The sequence below is a fragment of the Armigeres subalbatus genome, chromosome 1 (assembly GCF_024139115.2).
Source record: "Armigeres subalbatus isolate Guangzhou_Male chromosome 1, GZ_Asu_2, whole genome shotgun sequence".
NCBI classification, from domain to species: domain Eukaryota; kingdom Metazoa; phylum Arthropoda; class Insecta; order Diptera; family Culicidae; genus Armigeres; species Armigeres subalbatus.
This window is the reverse complement of record NC_085139.1, coordinates 92306184-92312948: the sequence shown is the minus strand read 5'-3', so window position 1 is coordinate 92312948 and position 6765 is coordinate 92306184.

The window sequence follows — 6765 nt, the reverse complement described above, 5'->3', positions numbered from 1 at the left end:
ATTTTTAATTTTTAATTTTTAATTTTTAATTTTTAATTTTTAATTTTTAATTTTTAATTTTAATTTTTAATTTTTAATTTTTAATTTTAATTTTTAATTTTTAATTTTTATTTTTAATTTTTAATTTTTAATTTTGAATTTTTATTTTTAATTTTAAATTTTAATTTTTATTTTTAAATTTTAAATTTTAAATTTTAAATTTTAAATTTTAAATTTTAAATTTTAAATTTTAAATTTTAAATTTTAAATTTTAAATTTTAAATTTTAAATTTTAAATTTTAAATTTTAAATTTTAAATTTTAAATTTTAAATTTTAAATTTTAAATTTTAAATTTTAAATTTTAAATTTTAAATTTTAAATTTTAAATTTTAAATTTTAAATTTTAAATTTTAAATTTTAAATTTTAAATTTTAAATTTTAAATTTTAAATTTAAATTTTAAATTTTAAATTTTAATGTTTAAATTTTAATTTTAAATTTTAAATTTTAATTTTTAAATTTTAAATTTTAAATTTAAAATTTAAATTTAAATTTTAAATTTTAAATTTTAAATTTTAAATTTTAAATTTTAAATTTTAAATTTTAAATTTTAAATTTTAAATTTTAAATTTTAAATTTTAAATTTTAAATTTTAAATTTTAAATTTTAAATATCAAATTTAAAATTTTAAATTTTAAATTTTAAATTTTAAATTTAAATTTTGAATTTTATATTTTAAAATTTAAATTTTAAATTTTAAATTTTAAATTTTAAATTTTAAATTTTAATTTTTAACTTTTAAATTTTAAATTTTAAATTTTAAATTTTAAATTTTAAATTTTAAATTTTAAAAAAATTAAATTTTAAATTTTAAATTTTAAATTTCAAATTTTAAATTTTAAATTTTAAATTTTAAATTTTAAATTTTAAATTTTAAATTTTAAATTTTAAATTTTAAATTTTAAATTTTAAATTTTAAATTTTAAATTTTAAAATTTAAATTTTAAATTTTAAATTTTAAATTTTAAATTTTAAATTTTAAATTTTAAATTTTAAATTTTAAATTTTAAATTTTAAATTTTAAATTTTAAATTTTAAATTTTAAATTTTGTTCATAAAAGCAGAATATTTGAGAGGTGGGCCAGCTTAGGGCTGAAAACCTCTTAAATAAAGACAATATTGTCGCGCTCTTCTTAAGGGTCGATGCTCACTTAGCGTTTTTTCAACGCTGCGGGCACGTGGCGTTGGCGTTTTTAATTAAATTTTTAGTTTTAAATTTTAATTTCTAAATTTTAAATTTTAAATTTTAAATTTTAAATTTTAAATTTAAAATTTAAAATTTTTAATTTAAAATTTCAAATTTTAAACAATATTGCATACAAGAAAAAGTTGGATGTAAAATTAGAGGCTATTGAACACAAAAATAAGCGTTTAAATATGTCCATGGCGTGTAATTTTCATATTTTTAACTGTGTGGGATGCATAATAATATTATGCGCGCTGCTGCGCAATCTTCGCTTACGCGTTATCACCGCGAAGAGCTGAGCGTGACAATAATAAAAATAAAAACAGATTAGTTGATTAAAATGTGTTGTTTGTCGAAGCCTTAAACTAAATTTCCGAATTCAATTTTACGTTTTCTGAATTCAATTTTCTTAATAAATTTTCTCCAAAGTTTTGTCGAACTTCACTCCATTTCGACTTCTTTCATCACAGTTTAGCCTACGCTCGATTTCCGAAACTCATTTGAATAAATTCGCATGGGTAGTTTTTAATTTTCGCGAGGGAAAGTTTATGCATGGTAATTCGGGGCGTAATTATTGGGTGATTCGATGGAAGACGCATAATCCAAATGAGATACTATATTCTACAGACTTAATGAACTCATTTTGACTGAAACGAGGCAAGAGGCCAAGCCGTAATTTTGTAGAATTAACGGCGGCAGTAAAGTATGGGTATGCATGCAATCGATCCACGTAATCGAAAATAAGAAACAAGAGTGACACAAAAACGTGCAAAAAACGATAATCATTGCCGAGTTGCCGTGTTTCGACCGACCCATCGTGCGCATCAGGTTGACTCCTTTTGACATTTGAGTTAAGCGGTTTCAATTATGAATCGAAAGCACTCATTCCAACTTGATATGTGTGATAACTTCATTAATGAGCAACGGAGTGGTGACCTCGCCAGGAGTTATTGCAAGTGGCGAGTGGTCGTCGAAATCCGTTATCGATAAGCAAGCCAGGAAAGGAAAGAAAGTAATTCGAACCGCTGCCACTGCCGGAGGACCATAGTTTGTTAATTGAATTGCAATATTCGGAACAACTGCAATTTTCACGATGTAGATAGAAGCCGGTCTTAGGGTCCAGGGCACGACATGTCGAGTGCAGGTGGTCTCCTGAAAGTCGCTTGCAGTTACAGTTATTTTTCGATTTTTATTAGTTACTTTCGAATTTAGTGCTGGTCGCGATATTTATATCATAACTGGATAAGTGCTTTCTGGCGTTCAACATGCAGATTATTTTGGAAATGCGCATTTAAACTGTACGAAATTAAACTCAAAAGAAAGTAATCAAAGATAAAACGGCATCAGTCATTTGCCATAAAATATTTTTTTTTATAATGATGTCACTAAACACATTGATCCGGCATCTGTCGAGTGACATTTTTCGATCGCATGCTGTATTAAACAATGAACTGTCTGATGATGCTTGTAGCATATGAGCTTCTACGAACTTGGTAATAGTTCCTTAAGCAAAGATCTCCAGATCATCTTAGCAATTTTCATTCATGTCAGATGTTTTGCCATTTTCGCACAAAGTGACCAGCCCACTGAAATCTGCCATGTTCTATACGATTCAATATTTTTTTTTGTACATTCGATACAGCTTGTTGTTTATGCATTGGCCAGAAAAGCATCTCCGACAGGCCCCACCTGGGAAACAGAGTTACGATAAACGGAGATACTTTCGAAGTGGTCGATGAATTCGTCTACCTTGAACCCTTGCTAACGATTAACAATAATGTAAGTCGTAAAATACGAAGGCGCATCATTAGTGGAAGTCGGGACAACACCGGGCTCCAAAAGAAACTGCATTCAAAAATGATTCACACCGGCACCAAATGCATCATGTACAGAGCGCTCATAAGGCCGATGGTCCTCTACGGACATGAGACTCGGAACGTGCTCGAGGAGGACTCGAAGTATTTGAGAGAAGCGTGCTTAGGACCGGCGGTGCGCAAGCGAGAAGAATGAACCACGAGCTCGCCCAACTCTACAGCGAACCCAATATCCACAAGGTGGCTTAACCTTGGAGGACTCGCGCCGTTGTAAAAAGTACAACAGGTTTGAAAAAAAGCACGCTTATCGTTCACAACACAGGCGGGACTGAGTTAGCGGTCCAGGATGAAGCGAGTCCCGGAAGGTACGATGGGCAGGACATATTGCAAGAATGCCGAACTGCAACCGTGCAAAGATGTTGTTCGTTTCCGACCGGGCAGGTACAAGATGGCGTGGAGCAAAGCGTGCGAGGTGGGCTGAACAGGTGCAGAACGACTTGGCGAGCGTGGGATGCATTCGAGGATGGAGAGATGCAGCTTCAAACCGTTTATTGCGGCGTCAAATTATTGAGTGAACAACAATTTAACGTGGAACTGCAAGTTTCTAGATTTCGCAGGTTGCGACAGGATAATCTACGATAAATTAAATTCTCGCAACTTCGTCGCGACGTGGCGCTGTAAGAAGTATGCTGGGCAAGACAGAAGGTGTGGAAAAGCGGACATCGAGCGGTTTACATTCTACCAAAGTTGTGGCACAACCAATGAGTTGGGAAGTAGGAAGGGAAGAAATGTATAGACCAATGATCTGCATACCATATCGAATGACACCGGTCATGCATAATCTTTGCAGCCTCGCGCGAAATGGTAGTCCGAAATACTTTCTATTCCCGCAAGAACATCCACAAGGCCACATGGGGATCACCTAACCAATAAGAGAACACCAAATCGACAACGTTCTATATGACGGTAAATTCTTCTTAAAATATCACGAACGTCCGCAATTACCGCACTGCGAATTTAGAATCCGATCACTACCTCGTTGCATTATGCCTCGTTGCATTATGTTGCATATTATTAAGAGCTGCATGACCGCGAATGTGAACAGTTTGTGGAGAAGACGAATGCAGCATGGGCAAGATTGATGCAACACCGTACGAAAGCGAATGAGCAACGATACAAGCGGGCCCGGAACAGCGATGGAAATCGGACGAACATGATCCGATTCGACGTTTATCCTAAACTGTACAGATCACGATCTGTACAATTTACGAACAACGTTGAGTTCCCATCTTTCACGATTGAGTGTTATTACCTTGGACACTCGCACATAACAAAATATTGCAAGATTGCGTCTTGCTCTGAGAAATGAGTTACTCTAGCCGTTCTACATACGAACGAATCGTGATAACTTTTTGCCTCTAGAGCGTGAGTGTCTTTCTGTTTGCTTTGCATGACTACACGCGGGACGTTGAGCGCGCTTGCTTAATTATGTGCACTATAGATTGAAGCTCCTCAACTAATTATTTAACATTATGTGTACTTTGTTCCCATTTTATTTCTTACTGCAGCGAAATTTCCTGTATGTAGTTTCGAAAACTTCGATAGTTAGATACTTTTTAAAATCTTCAAACTATTGACGTGAGAAGAAGCAAAGTCTTTAAAATTTGAAAGCAAAATTCTTCCTGAGTAGCTTTCAATTTAAGTGCGAACTAGGTGCGATGCTAATTGGGAGGACACAAATGATGCCGAAATTGTTCTTTTGCGAATGCCATTATTAATATACGAGCATGTTATTGTAAAAAATATCCTATAAGTGCGTAATATACTTCTGTTTCCAGCAAGTATTACCAGTAAGCCATCGTTGTTCGGCTCTCATGAAACCCTGTCTAGTATTCGCCGACGATGGACTTTTCAAGCGGTCTCAATCTGTTGAACAGAATTCTGGACATATTTTTCTACGCCGAATTAAGGTGGGTCATTCCTCGGTAATTGGCGCACACTAGTCTGTGCCCTGTCTTAAAGAGAGGATTATTTTAAAGAAACCTTCAAAATCAGTAAAAACGTTAAGAACGTAAAGTCTGTGACCTTAATTTCTAAAACAATGTGAAAAATATAATTTAATTCATTCACTTAAAGCAACAAGTTCGTTGATTTATTTAGGACGATACAAAAATTATGATTACCTTTTGATTTTTTTACTCGAATTATCCGAGAATTGTTTTCTGACAAGGTGTGTTCTAGCAAATTTGTTTCCCGTGTTTTTCAAATATTTTTCCAATTTTTGAAGGAAAAATAATGGTTTTGGCAGGTTTGGACCTATTATTGTTAAAAATGGGTTATTAAGATAAAGAGGGTAAGAGAGTTTTATAGCGTAATGAGCTCGAGCGGAATGGGCACTTCGTGTTCTTAATTTACAATGCTTTGAAACTCAGATGTGAAAATGTACATTATGTGGAAGATTTTGATTTGAAAAATGTATATACACTTAACCAGCATTTCAATGTTCGGTATTTTGTAGGCCTAGTTTCAACTGGAATATTTCTTTTTTACTGAAATTCCAGTTTGTTAGTAGACCAACAACGTTTGTCAGTAATAAATTTCCGAGTCTCGGTAACAAATTCTGTTGATTATTTTGACTTTTATTTATTTTTGCTGAATGAATAATTAAATCCATAAAATGCTGATCGGCATAAAAAGTCGGTAGAAATTTATACAGCGTCACCGGTAAAAAAGTAAAATTTGCCGGCCAGCCCTTTCGGAAATAGGTACTAAACGCGGTTGTAGAGCTTCTCGCTCTTGTTTTGTTGCTTATGTCTTTCCCGTTGAGCTAAACATTATTTTGTAAATTGTGCTGCTTGGACCTGCGTTTCCAAAAGTGAACTTTTTTGTGTTTTGCAAAACTCAGCCACAGATCGCATAGCTGTGTAAAACAAGTTGAAATGCATCGATGCCCTCTGCCTTCGCGAATTTTTAAAAGAAATTATCATGGAGTATAGCCAAAGTACTAAACATTTTTCATATTATGCTACATATCGTAAGTGATGATGATAATAAGTGAGAGATTTTTTTTTTCATTCAATCTCTATCAATCAAAAACTGTCAAAGTCTTTATTACTTTATACTTCTATTTTATGCAAATGAACATTGATTGAACATACTGTTCAGTCAGTAAAATAGGTTTCCAAAAAACAAATCCTCATTTATGGACTAACTCAGTTATGTTCATATTTATTTGACCTTTTCGTTTATGCCGAACTCTCGGTAATGACAATTTTGCTGTTGAAATTACTGGGTTCCGTAGTCCAAAAACTCAATAAAATTAATACTGGTGCTGAAAATAATCATCTTTTTGCACATAGAGGCGGCGGCGGCGCACGGGTTTAATTTATGGAGGAACATCAATTTTCTAATTTCAGGAAAAAATGTGGTGCAATCTCGATTTTTAGATTTTGAAGAAAAGATGGATACATTATCAATTGAAATGTCGCCTCTGCTTCAATCCTGGCAACGAAATTGGTAAAAACTTGAAGTGTGTTATGAAAGCGATATGAAACCTAGAGAAGAAACTTATTTCTTAAAAAAGGCTATGAAAATATAAAGCAAAATTATGCTACCAAAAATGGATGTTAATATCCTTGAGCAAATATATTCCTCATAAGACTTTTTGAATCGATTAAACAATTGCAACAAATTCAAATTTTTAAAAGGGGAAGGCCTCGTAATAAC